This window comes from Ambystoma mexicanum, chromosome 3p (genome assembly GCF_040938575.1).
Source record: "Ambystoma mexicanum isolate Mex_15411 chromosome 3p, UKY_AmexF1_1, whole genome shotgun sequence".
NCBI lineage: Eukaryota > Metazoa > Chordata > Amphibia > Caudata > Ambystomatidae > Ambystoma > Ambystoma mexicanum.
Window position 1 is genome coordinate 289201660 of NC_090925.1, and position 21482 is coordinate 289223141.

The following is a 21482-nucleotide window of genomic DNA, read 5'->3' on the forward strand; positions in this document are numbered from 1 at the left end:
TCAAGTGCATAGATGGATTTAAAGACAAGTAGCAGTACCATGAAGAGAGCGGTTCAGCATGGAAGCCAGCCTGCTTGGTGATGGTGTGTAGAAGCTCAGGCAGCTTAGAGCTTTAGTTGAGCAGGCATGAGGTGTAGGAGGATTTTCCTAATCTTTATGAGGTTGAGTCTGACTGCAGTCAAAATGGCTTTGATGAACTGGAAACATATCAGGTTGCTGTCAAAGAGGTCTCTAAGGTTGCAAGCCATAGGTATGGGGGGTTGAAAAGGTCAGAGGGAAAGAGATGGGAAAGGGCAGAGTAGGGTTGGCGTTGGAGGCTGAGGAAAAGATCACTTCCGTCTTTAAGGAGTTAACCATGAGGCATCACAGGTCCAGCCAATTGAGGATTGGTAATGCATTCAGAGATTGCAGGAGTGAGGGAGGGGAAGAAGAACATCTGGCTGTTGTCATTGAAGAGGTGACGGTTAAATCCAAAGGAGGCATTGTCATGAACCGCCGATTACGTCCGTTCTGGACATCGTGGTCCCTGACCCATAGAGGACTGAATTCCGTGATCCTTCCAACATGGCCGTTGAATATGAAACACAGCTTACCAGCCTTTACGCACTAAGTTCAACTTCCTACAAAACAGTCACGCCTCCGCGGCTCTGCGTGTCTCAATGCTACCGCTTAGTGTAGTCAGACGTGTGTTGCCGGAGTTCGCTCAGAGCCTCCTTCCGAGTCCCGTTTTCCCATTTCCTTGATTACACCCCCTTTTCCATTCCCTTTCCTTGAACTACCCTCTTCCGTGCTTTTCTTCCTGGACTTCTCCTGTGCTCTGGTCACAGCGTTCCGTGCCTCCGAGTTAGGATACTGTTTCCTTCCTGGTTCCCGGTCCTGGATATTTGAACACTACTTGGCGTAGGACTTGCAATTTTCACGCTGGAATCCGAAGACCTGCACACGGGCCTGTACAAATCCTGGACCGTGTGAAACACACATCCAAGAAGGTCGCAAGCAAAGAGAAACAGGTGAGAAGGGGAGAGACTTGTGACAGATTGAGACACCTCAAACCCGATACAAATACAAAGATGGAAGCCGCGGTTCAAGACCTCATGCGAGGTATACAAGAACTAACCACTGAAGTCCAGAACCTTAAAGCAGAGAACGCTGCATTAAAGCAGCTAGTCTTATCTCGTGACTCTGCAGCCAAAGAAAGTGTCTTGTTGGGAGGAGTAGTGGACAAATACGATGGCTCTTCAAAAACCCTCGGTGCCTTCCTTGATTCATGTTTGGTACATTTTACCTTCAAGCCATTCTACTTTTCCACCCCAAGAGCAAAGGTGGGATTCATGATATCACATCTCAAGGGCAATGCCCTGACCTGGGCAACCCCCCTAATCAATACGGGTGACACACTTCTGAATGATTATGATGCGTTCGTGGAAGCCCTAAAGGCCATGTTTGATCCCGCAGAACTTTTTTTACAGTGGTCAAGAAAGACTGCTTGAATTTCTACAAGGGTCCCAGGATATGCTTACGTATGTGACCCGCTTTAAACAATTAGTAAAGAGGCGGATTGGGCCCAAGAAGCCAGCTTCACCCTCTTTCGAAGAGGTCTAAATGAAGACATAAAGGATGAGTTAGCCAGGGTAGCCTGCCCAAGCTCCTTCCAAGTTCTCATGGACCTCTCCCTACAAATCGATTTCCGGATCCAGTAAAAAAAGGTAGAGAAAAGGAAGTCTAAGCCAACATCCCAAAAGGCTGCTACGGACCACCCATACAAACCAGAGCCCGCTGCATCTCCAACCCTGGACCCAGAACCCATGCAACTAGGCGCCTTCTGAGGACCCATTACCCCACAAGAAAGGATGTGTCGGATTCATACCGGACTGTGCATGTACTGTGCCTCTGATAAACACCTTGTGAGAGAGTGCCCTATTGCTCCACCTCGGCGTTCGGGAAAAGCCAGCTCCCGATCCTAAGTGGGCCACAGTTTCAGGAGAAAGGTGTCTGCTCCTCAGCAATTTCTTCCTTAAACTCTCCAGGACAGAAAAATCTTTTGATTCTACAGGCATTCCTGTCACCTTCTAAGAAAGAATCCTACCCCATCCTGGCTTTAGTGGACTGCGGAGCCATGGGCATATTCATAGATCATGATTGGATAATTAGTCATAACGTTCCCCACGAAACACGAGAGACAATGCAACCTGTTAAAGCCATTGATGGGAGACCCTTGTCTTCAGGACGTATAGCCCACCAAACCAAAGAGATACTTCTTTCAATAAACTACCACCAAGAGAGGGTTAGATTTGACATCATAAGATCTGCCCACTATCCCATGGTTCTAGGCATGCCCTGGCTGCAGAAACACAACCCCTACATCAATTGGGAAGCAGGCTCCTTGTTTCTTGGTTCAGAAGATTGTATGTCCCATTGTTTGTCACTACCACCTTACGGAGTTCCTTAGAAGACTCCCAAGAAACCCAGCAATTCCCAGTAACTGTCTCTAACATTATCCAGATCCCCCAGGCTTACCAGGCATAGTCAGATGTGTTCTCAACAGCTATTGTTCAGTCTCTACCACCTCACAGACCTGAGGATTGTGCCATTGACACTGAGCCTTCAGCAGTGATTCCCTTCGGAAGAAGGTTCATTCTATCCGAACCTGAAAAAAGGGCCCTCCGGGAGTATCTGGACACCAACTTGGCAAATGGAACTATTCAACCATCCAAGTCCCCAGTGGGAGCTTCCCTCTTCTTCGTTCCTAAGAAAGATTCCAAGGAGCTTAGATCATGTTTGGATTACCGTGGGCTTAACCAATGCACCGTCAAGGACCGTTACCCATTGCCTCTTATTTCGGACATCCTGGAAGCTGTGAGATGTGCAGTCATCTTCACAAAACTAGATCTCAGGGGTGCCTACCATCTTATTCGTATAAAAGAAGGTGATGAATGGAAAACAGCCTTCAGAACACCCTTTGGCCATTTTGAATATTTGGTCATGCCCTTTGGACTTGCCAATGCCCCCGCAATTTTCCAACGTTTCATGGATCGGGTCTTTTCTGACATGCTGTTCCTCTTCGTCATTGTATACCTAGACGGCATACTGATTTACTCCAAGGAACCTCGGGAACATGAAGAACATGTTAAGGCAGTTTTACAACGTTTACGAGAACATAAGCTCCTGGCCAAACCTGAAAAATGCCTTTTCCATGTATCTACTGTTCACTATCTTGGATTTGTTCTTAGCGCAAAGGGGATTGAAATGGATTCTTTCCGGGTTGATTCCATCCTATCTTGGCCTGTTCCAACCACTGTGAAACAAATTCAATCCTTCCTGGAACTCGCTAACTTTTACAGGAAATTCATACCCGCATTTTCTGAGATTATACATCCCAATGTCACACTATTAAAGAAAGACACCCCCTTTCAGTGGTCCTCAGCTCAAGACTCGGCGTTTCCACGGTTGAAGTCGAAGTTCACACAAGCTCCCATCCTGGCTCAACCCGACACAGACCGTCCTTTCCTTGTTGAGACTGATGCATCCAACTACGCCATCGGAGCAGTTCTGAAATAGGAACTTGATGACAAGATAGAACACCCCATTGCCCATCTCTCCTGCACCTAGGCTCCCAGTGAAACTCATAATTCCGTCCCGGAGAAGGAGTTGTTAGCCATTCAACAAGCCTTCACTGACTGGCGTCATCTACTTCTGGGAGCCAAACACCCGGTACAAGTCCGTATGGACCATCGGAATCTTCAACTCCTACAATCCCTGGAGTGCAGAAACAGCCGTCAAGCCTGCTGGGCCTTCTTTTTTGCCCAATATCAATTTCAAATCCATCACTTTCCTGGAACACATAACATCATAGCCAATGCCTTATCCAGACGTCCTGATTATGCACCCCTGGAGGACCGGACCTTTCCCAAGATGTTTCCCAACACAATATTCGTAGCTCAAGCCGTTACTCTCCTGGAGGATATTCGAGTCCAAACTCAGTCCTCCAAACTCTGGAAGGAGTTTAAAAGAGACAATCGTTGGAATCTCAAGATAAAAGACGGATACCTATTCAAGGATACTCGGCTAGCCATTCCCACTCCAGGGTTGAGACAAAAGATCACAAACCTATGCCATGATACCCTGCATTCAGGACACCGTGGAACCTCCAACACCCTCTGTCTTATACAAAGACAATTCTGGTGGCCAAGGATGAAGGATGACATAAAAACCTATGTCCAGGCATGTGCAGTCTGTAATCAGAATGAACATGACAATAGAAAACCAGAAGGTCTCCTACACCAACCAGCAATACCAACAAAACCCTGGGAAATCATTGCCACAGATTTTATCGTGGAATTACCTTCTTCCAGAGGCTACACAACTATAATGGTTACCATTGATTTGTTCACACATATGGCTCATTTTATATCTCTATACAAACTACCATCCTCATCTGAACTAGCTGGGATTTTTTTAGAACACATATTCCGGCTTCATGGACTACCTTCCAAAATCATTTCCGACAGAGGGCCCCAGTACATATCCCAGTTTTGCAAACAACTATGTCGGATATTGGGGATCCAACGTGCCTTATCCTCAGGCTATCATCCACAGACCAATGGAGCCACTGAACGAGTAAACCAAACCCTGGAACAGTATCTTTGCTGCTTTGCCACCAAAGTCCAGGATGATGGGTCACTCTTGATACCTGGGCCGAATTTGCATACAACAATTCAGATCATTCAGCTATCAAGACCAGCCCTTTCTTCTGTAGCCAAGGATTTCACCCTTCAGTCCTACCATCCATTCTCCCACATCCTACCCCAGTTCCTGCGGTTGATTCATGGATTGAAACTCTGCTCACTGTACACATAGAAGCAAAGGAACACCTGGAAAAGGCCCGAAGAGATGTTAAACAATATGCAGATTCCAAAAGAAGGCCTGGTCCTTCCTATTCAATAGGCAATAAGGTTTGGCTATCCTCAAAACTCCTTCCTCATCACCTACGACCAAATAAATTGGCTCCCAGGTATTACTGACCTTTTTCTATAAAGGAAATTGTTAATCCAGTGGCCTTTCGACTCCGACTACCAGAGTCATGGAAAAGGATTCCTCCAGTCTTCCACATTTCTCTGTTAAAACCATATGTGCAGCCCTCTCGAACTGCTCCAAGATCTACTCCAGTGATTGTCAATAACCAACTTGAATATGAGGTCTCTAGAATTTGCGACTCCAGGTAACGACGAGGTCAACTACAGTATTTGGTCGAGTGGAAAGGGTATCCTCCCAGTGAGCGCACTTGGGAACCCGTCTCAAACATGAATGCCCCCCGGCTGATGCAAAGATGTCATCTTATCCACCCAGGCAAACCCAGAGGTGCCGGGCTTCAGAGGAGGCATGCTGTCATGAACTGCCGATTACGTCCGTTCTGGACATCGTGGTCCCTGACCCATAGAGGACTGAATTTGTGATCCTTCCAACATGGCCGTTGAATACGAAACGCAGTTTACCAGCCTTTACGCACTACGTTCAACTTCCTACAAAACAGTCACGCCCCCACGGCTCAGCGCGTCTCAACGCTACCGCTTAGTGTAGTCAGACGTGTGTTGCCGGAGTTCGCTCGGGGCCTCCTTCTGAGTCTCGTTTTCCCATTTCCTTGATTACACTCCCTTTTCCATTCCCTTTCCTTGAACTACCTTCTTCTGTGCTTTTCTTCCTGGATTTCTCCTGTGCTCGGGTCATGGCGTTCCGTGCCTCCGAGTTAGGATACTGTTTCCTTCCTGGTTCCCGGTCCTGGATATTTGAACGCTACTTGGCATAGGACTTGCAATCCTCACGCTGGAATCCGAAGATCTACACACGGGCCTGTACAAATCCCAGACCGTGCGAAAGGACACATCCAAGAAGGTCGCAAGCAAAGAGAAACAGGTGAGAAGGGGAGAGTCTGTGACAGGCTACACATATCCATATGGAGGAGTACTGTGGGATGGTCCACTTTAGCAGAGGGCTTCAAACAGATCTAGAAGACTAAGGTAAAGGAGAGGTGAGAGGGACCACCACTGATCATGGAGTTGGAGACATCGGTGTTTGCAGTCATATTGGAGTGGTTTGACTGGAATCCAGATTATAGGGTGTGGCTGGCGGGCTGGACTTCAAGGTGGTTGACTATCTGGCTTAAGGCAAACTCTAAAGGACTTGAGAGTTTTGATGTAGAAGAGGGATGGGAGTTGCTAGGGTCAGCACTGGGTATCTTCAGTGGGAATACTCTAGCTACTTTTTGGCAGCCATGGAAGATGGCAGATGAGAGAGATAAGTTGAATAGGGTGGAGAGGTCAAAGGGGAGAACAGGTAAAAGTTCCTTCATAGTTTGTTCTGCTAAGGAGTTGTTTATATTGTAGAAAGAAATGGCCTACGTCGTTTAATGGGAGGAACATCACCTAGGCATTTACCACTTTGGGTGGCATTTTGCATGGCCGCAAATTGCACAGACTGGACCTAGACGGCAAACACATGCATTTCTGCAGTCCTTTCTGTGCAATCTCAAATGTTTTCAGGATTGGGTGCCAGTTTGGGATAGAAATCCAAAATGTCCCAGGTGGCAAGGCTTGTTTACACCACTTCCCAAAAACAATTTGCAATGCTTCCTGCCATGTATGTGCATAGCATAGCATAGTCAGCATGTATATCAATACCTATGGATTCAGCCTAGTTTTATATGTGCAAAATGCAAGGATTACAGTATCTCGACCTACATGAAAATTAAATGTAGGCTGGTATGCAGGCAGAGTTGTAGCATGGATCTGCTGGTGGAGGCAGGAGCAGTGGTTATTATCCACTCCGTCACCTAGCTTCATGCTGCACACACATTACAATCACTATAATATACTGGCAAAGACTCAGCGAATACCCTCGATTAACAAAATGATTCTTGGTTTTACAATGGAAATTTAGATGAATGGCATGAATGGATTTTGAGCTTCAAAATTGAAATCTCACGTCCCTGTGTTTCCTGAACACTGTGACTGTAATTTCACTTACCTGTTCTTCTGTTTAAATAACTTTAATTGGAGGCACACAAAAAAACATAATGTTACCAGCTGATCAGTCATTCTCATCACTGAAACACCATCACCATCATCAGCCTGTGGACCACCATCACCTCTAACTGTTGGTGGTCCACAGGCTCGTCTTGACCCGCTCCTCTTTACACTCTACACTTCTGCTCTTAGGGCACTAATCTCCTCCTTTGGCTTCTTGTAGCAACACTTCGCTAATGGCACCCAAATCTTCTCCTCATTTCTTGAACTGTCCTCTGATCTCTCAATCAAAATTTCCAACTGTCTCTCCGCCATTAAATATTGGATGGCTTCACACTCTCTGATATTACACTCTGCCAAAACAGAGGTAATCTACTTCTGTGTAAAAATCTCTCTCTCATATTATCTTCTTCCTATCCATTTCCCACCTGACACTCTCCCCTACTCTTCTTTAGTTAGAAACCTCAGTGTCATCTATGACCCTTCTCGGGGATGTGGCCAACCAGCACACAACGAGGATGTGATTCCTCGGTGCTCCGTGGCCGCTAGCCGAATCCTCCAGAAATCCTGAAAGACTGTATCGTTACAGAAGAACAATGGCTATTTCCTAGTGGCGGAGACCTGGGGCATCGCCTGGTTGCAGTGAGGGACGGAATCGAAGAACGGAGCTACTGATATTGGCGACCGAAACTGCTGCCGAGACCCCACCAAGATGGCCACCAGGCAAGGGAGGCGGTAGAGGTCACCATTGGCGCAGGTACCGTGGCTCGCTCCTGATGAGACAACCCGTCGACTGGGCGCTGCTAGAGAGACCCGTGACCCGGCTCTCCCCGGTCCAGATACCGGCGTCTGGCCGGGCTGACCCTGCGGCCCAGTGAAGAGGTGAGACCCGGGCACCACTGCCTCTTTCAGTCCACATCATAGGCTGTAGCGACCTCCTGAGCCGTGGCGGGGCCCCAGTGAGGGGGAGAGGTGCCGCCGCGCCTGGACCTATGGCACAAAACTGTCCGTGGGAGATTGCAACTCCCACACTACGCACACACACGTATCAGAGGGGGAAAAAACAGGCCGACAGGTGCAGAAAGAAGCTGCACACATACAGAGACAGCGGAGTGACGGAGACAGACTGCCCGGCACGGTGGTGGCTCCAACGGGGGAAATATGCCCAAACCGCCCTGTGTAAGCAGTAGAGACCAAGAGTGAGCTGCCTCCTGGGAGCGACCCCGAACTGCCCATCCAGAAAGACGGACAACCCAGATGTGTGAGGTGAGCCCTGTGGAACAAAAAGAAGAGCACCGGGCGCACCAGGGTGATATAGACCTCCACCCCTGTATGGCTGTGTGACTGGGTGGTGCATTTGTGGAAGCGCGTAGCATAGAGCGCTCCACTGAAGCCAACAGTTCACCCCCCCATCTCCGACTCCACGTTTATACTTGCCCTGGAGCCCGGAATGGCTGCCACACACCCCCCGCATGTGAGACCTGAAGGTGAGAGCGGGCCTATACTGCTGGCAAAAGGTGATGGAGAGCTGCACTTGGCATACTACGCAAAAGTGGAAAATAGTGGTAGCAAAAGGTGCACGTGGCAAAAAGTGCCCCCACCCTGCAACGGAGCTGTTCCCTGCGGACAGCCCAGCGAGATCCCAGAGGACAGACACGGAGGGGGGGAGAGCAGAACACAGACGCGAAAAACTACCACTGCGAGAACAGGCACCGGCCAAACAGTGTGTGCACTTGGTGCTAAAGTGGCACCCGCGAACATATGCCCACGGCCTGTGCGCGTGAGTTGAGCAGAATGCCTGCGTGATACAACCAGGATGGAGAAGAAGACCAAAACATTCAACAATCCAATCAAAATGTCAAATGTTGGTTGTCCTTAATCTATGAATGTCCACCTATGTATTGTCCTCAGTGACTGTTCCATTTACTCCCCTCCACAACCTGGTCAGAATGTCCCCCAAACTCACCCCATTGTAAGAAGCTCACTTCTCACTGCTTCCTGTAAAATCTGATTTCTTATCTATTGTATGTTCTTTTGTGATGAAAAGAGCAATGTTCCTCCTGCATATAAATATATAAAATAAATAAATACATATAAACATTGTTACCAAACCATGTCCTCCTCCTCATCATCAACTCGCCCTTCAATGTTATATTTATCCTTTAGCTTCAGATGTAGCGGCAAAGGCTATCTTCCTCAAAAACCCTTTTCATACAAGATGAATTGATAGACTCTTTCTTTGAGGAATCATTTCTTTGACAATTGATTTATTTGAGAACATTTTTCTAATCTTCCTTCACATGAGCTCATTTTGATAAGGAGGTCAAATGGCCTGGAGGCAGTAAAATGTTCCAGGACAAAATGTGTGTGTCTTGTTGCATCATTTTAATCAGGCTGTTCTGGACAGAATGGGCCCAGAGCATGAAATCTGGTTTATGCATTTTACCGCTCCATTCAGAGAATCTGCAAGTTCCCCGCCTATATTTTATTGAGAATCTTGGATCCCTATGCATTTCAGCCCCACAGTTATTCCACCGATTGATTGCTGCCATGTTTTTACAGTGTAGCCACCATTACTGATCGCTGAGCATACATGCATACACAGCAGTGATCCTAGTACATTTTCTTTATTGAGTGGATAATAATATGATATGATATTTTATTTATATTGCGCCCATACACAAGTGCTTCAGGGCGCGACAAGGCAAGGGAGGAGTACATGGGACGACAAAAACAACGATCTCACTAGGCCCAGTGACATTGAAAACAAGCAAGTGCAGGTGAGAGTTTCCAGGGTAAGAGGGGAGTGGAAGGTGCTGAAAACCTGATCTAAACAACAACAGGTAGTGTGGCCAGCTGGTGGCAAGTGCAATAATAAGGCACAGACAAACAGAGTCTAATAAGTACAGGAAGGGGGCTGTAGGGTTGCTGGTACAGACCCAAGTGCAAGGGTTGCTAGGAGGCAGTGCGGGTATGAGGCTGGGTGGGCATGGATCTGGGCCCGAAACCAGAGGGATGATGTCACTGAAACCGGGGGAGAACCCCGATTCCTGTACCATTATATGCTCGATAGGAAAAACAAAAAATGCTGGCGGAGTGGACCCTGGATACAGTTCATGTCCACTTCGTCTGATCTCTTATGCACATCAAAAGAGGAGTTCATCGGAAAATATATTTCAGCATGTACGTTTACTTCATACTCTTTTCCTGAAACTGAATATCTTTTTCAGAATTTATTTTGGATGTTTAATGAACAGCACCTTCGTCGGATATGTGGGATAAGGTGGGATTTTTTGAAACTTTAAATTACAGGTGTAATATATCAGTTTTTCCCAGGAAAAGGTATGCTGGTTTCCTTCCTTAAATCTTTCTTATTTTGAGCCTCACATAGGTTTGTCCTGCTTCGAGGAGGAAAGCAGGATAGGGGTGCTATTTTTATTTTTGGTACATTGTTTGGGGAGTGGCGAGTCCCATTTTTGCTATATAAAGTATTCATTTCAATAATGGTTAGTGTCAAGGTGTGAAGGAGTCGCACCTGAGGAGCAGGCTGGGAAGGACCGGGAGACTCTGGGGTCCAGCTGAGCCACCTGCTAAATGAAGTACTCCCATGATGGTATAGGGTGGAACGACCAGAGCCTCTCTTTGCTACCCAACATCCTTTTCAGGGGAACACCAGTAGAGGAGGCAGAATCAGATTTTGAACAGAATCAGGGGATTAGACAAATAGACCAGTGGATCATGTACAGCACCATCACAGATGCTGCAAACACTAACATTAGGCCTCCGCGCAAGTGAGCAGCTCACAAGACTATTCCTGTTGCATTTATAAAGTGGAGTTGGTGTTGTACTCATGTACCCACTGATGCTGAACTGAAAATTCTCACCACATGTCCTGCAGGATTAGGGAGCTGGGTAAATCACAACCCGTATACACAGGTGCTTTTTCAGTGAGGCAGGGAGCCTGCTTGTGAAGTCACGTAGGCGCCATGATTGTCCTGCCAGACCCCAAGATGGCCGCATGATGCTTTAATTCCACAGCCTGTGAACCTCATGCAACTACTGAACACGGCAATGAGGGGAAGCCACAACACATGAGAATAATGATCAGAAGAGGGAACACACCCAAACCAAGAGTGTTCCACAGCCCTACTAGGGAAAGGACGCAACCAATCCCGGACACTAGTGGGGCAGTTAGGACTGGTAAAGCAGCGTAGAAAGAGGCAGAGTGATGACAGTGGAGGACTTAAGATGGGGATCCAGGCAGGAGATGCAAGAGGAGAGAGTGCAGGACAAAGTGAAAGGAGCAGTTTGGTTTCGATCAAGACTTAGAAAGGAACATATTTTGCCAAAAGCCTGCTGAGTGCTGCAGCCCGGATCCTGACACGGGCCAGAGAAACCTAAAGGAGAGAAACTTTGATTGTTAGCTTGCTGGGAGTTATAGCCCAAAGCCTGGATGGAGCTAGAGAGACATAGGGCGGGAAGGTGACCATGGGCTTCTGCATTGGGATAGCTTAGGACTGGATGGCACCTCGGTCATGGGGAATGGGTTTAGAAAGTGAGGCTGGTAATGGCTTTAGGCACGTGCTGAGTCTACCTCTCAGGAGCCAATGAGGTGTCCCAGAGCCAGAGGGTCATAATATCTCTGTCAAGACTCAACCCTTGGAGACATTGAAAGCACACAGGGCATTAGAAACACCACATGACTAAATGAAGTGAAATAGCCAACAGCTAGGTTATATCTCTGGATCTATGCTTTTCTATCTCAAAATTGTGCTTTGACGGGACACTAGGTCCTATTAGATCAAACTCCTTGCACTTGTTTTGTTAAACCTCCATCCGTACACTGTTGCATAGTTATCCCTTGTGTGTTCTAGCTGCAGCCTAATGTGCCCTATATGATTCACCCAACCTCTTTCCCTGAAGCCCAATCCAAGGGGTGAGGTTAACTCATATGAAATGTCTGGTCGAGAGGCTTGTGACCCCCAGGACACAACTCTTGTTCACAGTTTTGATCGTTTTGTTCCTCTCCATCCTATCAGGTTTATACATCTCCTAGCTTGAATTTTGCACCATATGCCAGTATAACTAGTTCAGAAAAAGCATGCTCTATGACTTGCTGAAATGTAAACATGTTCTAACATTTGAATGCTGATTTCTACGCGAGTAGAATACCGATTTGCCTGCTATCACGTCATATTCATCAGCGATGTCATTGTCTTCACTACCTTGTTCAATTCCAGGTGAACACCACAGCCATCTCTTCTCCTCATTGCTAACATTAATTATAATTAGCTCTATAATTGTCAGCATTCTTCCTCCTGAGTCCATTAATGCTAACATCACCAAATAATAGGTAACCAATGTGACCGGTTCCTGGCCAAGGGACCCCTCTCAACCTGAGTAGGCAGCCTATCAGGGTACAGCCAGAGCCAGTCCTCCCGTAGGGGTCGAGTGGGGCAGTTGAGAGGGACCCCAGTCCATTGCTCTCCAGAGTATCTGAATAGATGCGAGGCTAGGGATCTGCGTGAAATGACTGAATGCAAAGGTCCGACTACCAAAAGTCAGACTTTTTTTCTTTTCATTTTTCCACAAATATACATGTTGGGGGGGAGATCCCCCCACCCCACCTTACCTCATACATTTTTATTAAGTTTACCCCCCACATATATATCTGTGGAAAAATGGGGGTCAGACTTTTGGGGGTTGGACTTTTTGCCCTCGGTCATTTTGTCCTATTCCCAGGGCTAGTGGTACCGCTGTCACTAGCTGTGTACATCGAAACCGCTGTCCTGTCTAGGTCGCTCTGTAATTTCAGAACATTCCAAGAAGCCAATGCGATCAGAGCAGCGCAAGAATCCAGAGCTAGACCCAGGAACTAAAGCAACCAATAGTCTTTGCACCCTTCAGAAGAAAGAAACCACAACTAAAGAAAAACTGCATCTCCCAGAATGCACATTGGTGTAACAGCCGAAACATACCTCAGACCAGTTTTGCTTTAACAAACTTTTTGCTGTTTTAAAACCTCCCAACTTATTAAAGAGCACAGAAAGGAGCCCCACAACAACCCGGGGTCCATAAATGTCACAGGGGAGCCGTGGTGCAGCAACCCAAGAACTGGAACTGGCAAGAAACTGCGGGAGGTACCGAGATCCACCCCCAACCCCTGTTTGCACAGAAATTCACCAACGTTTGGAGAGAATACCAGGAAAAACAAGCAGCCTGAACACATGGCTGCCTGCACAAGAATGGAGATTGAAAAGAGGGCAGGGTTAGAATCCTTCTTAAGGCTTCAAGGGGACGCCCTGGACCCCTTAGCGAAAGATTAGCCAAGGGGAGCAGCTGACAGAGAGCCAACGGGAACCAAGAGAAGTTCCACAACAGGAAAGGTAGGGATATAAAAAGCCAGCAATTTCAGTAGATGATTAAAGGTGTATGTGGAGATCTTAAGTAAAAAGGTCTTTATCACTTTGCAAATTCACAAAAACTCCATTTAGAAAGACTGCTCAGAGACCACTCAGAGTCCTCTTTCTAAATCAATCTGTCAACCCCTGGATGTACATGAGTACGGTCGTAGCCACAGCACCCTGAGTGCTTCTGTTTCCAGCTATTTCCAGGAAGTAACCATCACCCCCACACAGGAGGATGCCAGCACCCTAATTGCATGCCCTATGCAGACCAACAACATTTTGCCAAAAAATCTTCTAAATTCGATTTTACACTCTGCCAAGAAAAGCCCTGTGCCTAAATGTGCTCATTTTGAGATGAAACCTGGCTCGGCACAAAACGAAGCTCCCAACTTGTGCTGCATTCAATGAAAATCAAGGAGAACATACTTTGTCCAAGATAGCCGCTGCCATGTGCTCAGGAGAGCTTTCCCAGAGTGCCTCTGCACTGCTCCCACCTCAGCCCCACTGTGATTGACCCAGCAACAGCCTATCTGCTGCTAGCAACAAGAGCCAGCAAGCCCTGCGGGCAGGCCCAGCTCAGGAAGGCCCACAAGCAAGGCCAATTCCTATCAGGATCTGGATGCCTGGCCACGAACCATTGACCTGGCCAGACACTAAATCAGGAATGAGATTGCTTCCCCGTCCACTATGCAGCGCAGCTGCACAGGTGACCCTGGCCTTGGTAAGTGATGTGCGTGATTGAGCAATCCTGCACTCTGCCACAAAACCTGTAGAGCCTCTGCTTGCCAAGGCATCTATCCTGCACCCTGCTACCATACCCGAGCCGCCCGATGCCCCTCATCAGCCTTGCATACCCATGAATCGCGTGGAAACTATCTGTGCACATTCACAGCATAACTCTTTCTGTAACAAGCTTATGTCCGCTGGCACTGTTGCCCACACCACCCCTGTGGCTTCCTATACCTTCACTGCAATGATCATCACAAGCACACTTGAAAGTGCCTACAGCGCCATCATCCATGGCGTTAACTGATACCCCAAAGCCACTCCACCCCGACCTTCTCTTCTATCAGCTCTGCTGTCTCCAATCTCCCACGTGTCATTAACATGCCCATTGACCTGCTCGCCCAGGAACAACCTGCGTGTTATGTGCATGCACACTACCTACTGCCTTGCCTATGCCCTGTGACCAACGACACGTTGATGATGCCTGCACCCAATGATATGTTGATGGGGCCTGCGCCTATTGATTTGCTGATGATGCCAGTGCCCAATGCCATGTTGATGGGGCCAGCGCCTAGTGCTATGTTGTTGGGGCCTGCGCCTAATGCTACGCATGCCCCGCCCTCTAATTTTGCACATCACGCAAATGTATCTGCCACCTCTAGAGAGTTAGAGACCATATCCCTGTTAGTGCCCACGCCTAAAACCATGTGGATGTGGCCCACCTCTGCTGCACCATTTTTAACTCCTGCACATGGTACGTATGCACCTGCTGCCCTTTATGAGTTGGAGACCACCCCCAAAACACGATCCACCCTCATTGCCATGCCGCCATGCACATGCCCTGAACGCACATGCAGTGCTTGTTATGCCAGGTTACAGAGGAGAATAACCCCTACTACCCTGTCTGTGCCTGTGACATATGCCAATCGCTAATACCCTGTGCCTGACTGTTCCACTCCTGATGTCTATCACTTGCGGTATCTGCCAGCCTACACCACTACTGCTGCTAATAGAGCAAGAGTTCTACGGCCGGGGACTGCCTCTGAAACGCCGCCCCTGCCACCTGCCACGCCATACTTGTTCCCTCCACCTACCTGGAATAACTACACTCCCAGAACTGACTGGCAAACCCACCAGCCCACAATGTCACCCGCCTGGTACCCCCTACGATGCTCCCACGCTCATCCCTAGTGAGTCTGCCCTTTCCCCAAGCTCCCCTGCACCACCCTCAAAACACTCAGAGGACATGCCTTCTACCAGTGCCCTGCCCTTCGGCTAAACCAGCCCCTTCATAGGTCCCCCAATTGTCAACCCTAACAGCCCTACTAGCCCTGCCGGCTCGCCTGCTGTCAGCCCTGCCTAGTATCACATTCATCTTGAAGCTATCCACTGCCTACCTCCTCCACCCAACCACTCCCCAGATAACGCACCGAACACCACCAAAGCCACCACACCTCTGACCTCTAGAACAGTCACCAATCCACGGAGAACTTCCTCCCTAGCCTGTACAGGGCTAGCTAGACTACAATGTCTCCAATCCCGGACCCACACCCCTAAACACCTGCTCACCACCAAGCCCCAGAGAAGAACTCTTACTCCCCAAGCAACTGCTCCCACCTCACCCACCACTACCATCCAGCCTCACACGCAGACCAGCCAGTCCCCACCCTTAAACGCTTCTCATCACGATCACCTCGACTGCGCCCTCATCAACGCTTGATCACTGTGTGCTCATGCCCCTGACATACATGATCTCATACTGGAACACAATATCCACCTCCTCACTATTACTATAATGTGGTTACATGACACAGCAGGCCCCTCACTGTCCATCGTCATACCAGATTGCTACTCTATTCTCAGAGCAGAGAGACTATCCATCATAGGAGGTGTAGTTGCTATTATCACCAATACCTCTATCCCCATCAGGACCACCCCCTGACCCCCATACCAGGCCACAAAATCCTGCTCACTGAAATTTAACCTAGCCCCCAAATCACCATGAACCACATCCTTCTCCATCGCCAATCTAACAACCTTGGCACACCTGAAACTGACATCCCATCGCTCATCGAGCCGATCTTCCAACCCAATAGTGAGTTCCTAATCCTGGAAGACTTCTATTTAAAGTTTTATGACCCCTCCAACCAAAAGGCCACAGCCCATAGTACCACCCCCTTTGAGATGAACCTTATTCAAGACGTCACAGACCCCATGCATTCTAAAGGGAGGATCCTTGACTGGATCTTGAACTGCAATCTGACCATCACAATCTCGGCAATTGACCCCGTTCCCTGGACGGACCATTCTCTGATCCTCTTTACCACACCCACCAACCCCCCAACACACCACACATAACCAGCATCCATCCCCCTATCACTATGAGACACAACCACAAACTTAACAAAGAAATAATTGAACCTGCCATCAGTGCTTCCCTAGCTCTGATATCTGACAGCCTGGACCCAGACACTATCCTCGCTTCTTACAACTCCTCCCTCCTCAACACCCTAGACCTAAATGCCCCCTTCAAAACTACATCAAAAAAGACAACTAACAACCACAACTGATTTACTGAGGATTTAATCACCCTCCGTAAACTGAAACGTGCCCATGAACACATATGAATAAAAAACCCATGCATTCCCCATAAGGAGGCCTTTCTTACAATTCCAAATCCTGTAAAACTGCTATCATTACCACCAAAGCCAGAATTTACACCACCAGAATCAATGAGGCCAGCTCCAATACTCCCAAAAGTGTGTTGGGAAGTGTTCCACAGTGTTCTCACAACCCTCTGTGCTTTCTGTCTGTGCTGTCAGTTGCCGAGACTACTGCAAAAACTGATGCATACACCTTTAACACCGCGAGAATGAGGAAGAGGAAACACTTCATATACCTGACTTCACCCCAAAGTGTGCCACGAAGTGTGTCGGGAAGTGTTCCACTGTGTTCTGCAAGGTTCCTGTGTGACATGTGCAAATGTCTGCCAACCTAATGTCAACCAATGGTCCCATCACCTGACAGAAACGCCACTACCCCTGGCTGTATTTCGACCATCCAAAATGCAGTGAGTGACATTGACATCCAAAACGCCTCTGGATCACTATCCAATATTCTGGTACCCCAAGCACTCCCCTCACCTGGTGCGTGACCCAGCCGCCCACTGCTCCCACACATCAAAGTAACCACATGCACCGCCTGCGTACTGGCACCCCTGCCAGTGAGCCCAACCTGGCAGGAAAGGCCCCCAAAATTATCCCTTCACCAACACCCAACACCTTGCGCAACAGACCACCTGTCGACCCCAGAACGACAGATCTCCACCTACCATCATGTGTAGTGTCTGACGTACAGCCGCAATCCAACCCACACACCGTCCCACCAAGCGCCAACCCCTCCACTGACCAGCCCAACATCTGCTGGTGATTTGCTCAATCAGGCAATCAACTAAGCGAGCACTGAGAAACCTGACTCGCACATGACTCCCTTGGCCTTAACAAACAACGACGCACCACCATCACCTAATCATAATGTCCATGAGAAACAAGCCAGCCCAACCACCCGCCCCATCTGAGAGACTACAGGCAAGACCCACAACATTTCTCAAGTTGTCTTCCACAAATATTGGACCACCAGCCTGCTGAAGCAGCAACTCAACGAATGACAAGCGCAACCCTGAAACGCTCTGGCCTGTATACTAATGTGACTGTTCGTGCTGTCGAACCATGTCTCTCCCCTGTACCTCCACACTCTCCTCACCTGAACTTCCTGAGTTGTCTGTGTCTTGTAGGTTCCGCCGACTCAGGTAGTCTCTTTCCTTTTTTAGGGGCACTTGCCTGTCACGGAAGGAAGCCACAGTTACCGCTGAATGGACAGCAGTTCCGTGACTCCTTTTCCGGAAACAAGCCGGGAAAAGGGAAAAACCCACACGGGGAAAAAACCCTTGAGGATGCAGAGTGATTGTTGCAGTCTGGAAGATCCACGCAGACAAGGCTGGAGGAGACACAGTCCAAAAATGCAGGTACGGTGGAGTCCAACGAAGATGAAACCGGAAGCTGAAGGGTCGAGAAGTAATCCGTAGGAAGGTGAGACCATCCTAAGAAGTAGGAGCAGACCGCTGAGAAAAGGCAGCTAGTAGGTGCTGGGTGGACCGAGGAACACGGCCCAGAGAAGGGAAGAGAAACAGTTCGCAGAGAAGGAAGAAGGCAGCGGGAAGAGAAGCAGGAGAACCTTACCGCCGCGGAGAGAGAGAGAGAGCGGCCAGGGAGGAGAAGGGAGAAAAGAAAAAACACACGCCGCAGAGGCAGCAAAAGCGAGGGAAGCGGAGGGAGAACGGGTACCGCGAAGGAAGCGGCAGAGGAAAGGGGAAAAAGACAGGAAAAATAGTATCGCTAGGGGAGTGAAACTAGAAGGCGCCAAGATCCGCTTTGTAAGCCAAGGCAAGCAGAGGGATCAAGCGGGGCCAAGGGGAGCGAACCAGGAGCGCTGGAGTGAAGTCAGCGAGCGGTTGAAACGCAGCGACTTCCAGGTAGAGAGAGAAGATAACACCCGGCAGCCCTGCGTCCGGCCAAAGGGCCGGACCAGAAACAAAGGAAGGACTAAAAACCCTTTCGTCCGGTTTGCAGTCTCCAACGTGGAAGAAGCCGCCAATTGCGGCGGTGGTGGTGGATGACAGTATGCCCTCCTCTCCACTTAACCGCCCCGGGTTTCCCTGGGTGACGGCGGTGAAACAGGGCTAACAATCTCGGAGCATGAACCTGTGAAGCCGGTTCCCATGAGTCCTCCGACTCAGGGTATCCCTTCCAGGACAAAAGGTATTCTAGACGTCCGCGATAAAACCTGGAATCGCGGATGCGGGATACCTCATACTCCTCTCACTCCTGGGACTGATTTGGAGCAGGCTTTGGGATGGGCCGAAGGTGCAGATCAGGATAGTAAGGTTTGAGAAGAGAAGAGTGAAAAACAGGGTGAATACGGCAAAGAGAGAAAGGGAGCCGGAGGCGATACGCAACCGGATTAACCTTGGAAAGAATGAGGAAAGGTCCCAGAAATCGAGGGGATAGTTTAGAAGGCCGTGTCCATCTGGGCAGAAACCGGGTGGATAGCCAGACTTGATCACCAGGCTCCCAAGCCGGACAATCCTTGCGGTGTCGATCTGCGCTGGATTTGGACCAAATTCTGCTAGCCTCCAAACTCCGGATAGCAGAAGTTTGAGCCTCCTTGATGTTTCCTAAGACTTCCTCCGCAGCCGGGGAAGTTGGTATACCTGGGAACCTCTGGAAACACTGAACGGGGATGGACCCCATAAGTACAGAAAAAAGGAGAGAGTCCGGTGGCAGAGTGCCTGGTGTTGTTATACGAGAACTCAGCCGTAGGAAGCAAAGAGACCCAGTTGTCCTGGTGTTGGGTAATGTAGCACCATAGGTATTGTTCTAGTGTAGCGTTGAGTCGTTCCGTCTGACCATTAGATTCTGGGTGAAACCCAAAGACAGAGCCCTCTGAATGCCCAACCGGTTGCACAAGGCCGTCCAAAACTTCGAGATATACTGGCTTCCCCGATCAGAAATTATCTTATCGGGTAGACCATGCAGTTTAAAGATGTCTCGAGAAAAAACTTCTGCCATTTTGGCCGCAGTGGGTAGACCTGGAAGAGGGGAGAAATGAGCCAGTTTGGAGAAAGCATCCACCGTAAACATGATACATGTGCTGGACTCAGAGGCTGGCAGATCGACTATGAAATTGGTGGAGATTAGCCCCCAAGAACGAGCAGGCAGTTCGACTTGAGTCAATAGACCTAAAGGTCTACCCAGGCGATATTTGGCTCTGGCACAAATCGGGCAGGCTTTAACATATTCGTAGGTCTCCTTCTTCTCGTTGGGCCACAGAAAAGTTCTGGAAAGGAGCTCAAGAGTGTTATCTGCTCCTCTATGACCGGCCGAGCGAGAGTCATGGCTCCACTTCAAGATCTTAGTGCGTAGAGGACCCTTAGGGATATACAGTCTTCTCTTGTAGAAAAGCCCGTCCCCTTTTTGTTGAAAGGGGGAAGTGAAGCGTAAGGACAATTGAGGTCCTTCCTGAACCAGGGCCGCCTTAACATCTTGAAGGAAAGATCCGATGCAAGCCAGAATCTGATTGCGATTAAACATGGACTCCTTCCTGATCGCTGTGTGCTCTTTAATGGAGTCTTTGCGGGACAAAGCATCTGCCAAACTATTCTGGGATCCAGGGATATATGTGACCTGGAATTCGAAGTGTGCAAAAAGATGAGCCCACCTGGCCTGTCTGGAATTTGAACACTCCATCTCTTGAAGAACCTTGAGATTCTTGTGATCAGTTCTGATCAGGAATTGATGTCTGGCCCCCATTAGCAGATGACGCCACTCCTCACAGGCAAGTTTCATGGCCAGCAGTTCCTTTTCCAGCACAGAGTAATTGAGTTGGCTGGGAGAAAGAGTTTTTGACAGATAGGCCACCGGATGTTCCACATCCTGTATGGCCTGAAGAAGAACGGCTCCTACCGGACTGCTGAGGCGTCCGTTTCCAGAATAAATGGTCGTGTCTGATCTGGGTGTTGCAGAATTGGAGCGGAGCAGAAAAGACTCTTAAGATGACTGAAACTCTTTCCGGCTTCATCTGACCAGGAAAACGGAAATGCTTCTTTCTTGAGCAGTCGCGTAATGGGGTACACCACTTCAGAAAAGTTAGAGATGAACCTTCGGTAGTAGTTCGCTAGGCCTAGGAATCTTTGTACCTCTCGTATGGAGGTAGGTGCCGGCCAGTCGAGAATAGCTTCAACCTTGGTCTGATCCATGGCAACCCCTTCTTCGGAAAGAATAAAGCCTAGATAGTGCACCGAAGAAACCGCGAACCTGCATTTTTCAGCTTTGACAAGCAACTGATTCTCCTGAAGACGAGACAATACCTGAGTAACGTGTTTCACGTGTTCCTTCATGGTAGAGGAGAAAACAAGGATGTTGTCAAGGTAAATTATGACAGAGACTGAAAGCAGATCTGAGAACATCCTATCCATGAATCTCTGAAAAGCCGCTGGAGCATTCACCAAACCGAATGGCATAACTCTATACTCATAGAGACCGTAAGGGGTGCGAAAAGCTGTTTTCCATTCGTCCCCTTCGGCGATGCGGAGCAAATGATATGCGTTCCTGAGATCCAACTTAGTGAATACCCAAGCTCCTTGCACCGCCTCGATGATGTCGGTTATGAGCGGCATAGGATATCGATCTCTGACGGTCACCTTATTGAGACCCCTGTAGTCTATGCAGGGTCTGAGGTCGGTGCTGTCCTTTTTTTTGATGAAGAATAAGGA

The 21482-nt window shown here is 48.6% G+C and overlaps 1 protein-coding gene across 1 annotated transcript in view; it reads right to left on the reverse strand.

Annotated features, from left to right (window-relative positions):
- Positions 1-21482, reverse strand: part of PTK6 (protein tyrosine kinase 6) — a 465017-nt gene that overhangs the window by 216594 nt on the left and 226941 nt on the right. The gene's annotated exons all lie outside the window — the stretch shown is intronic.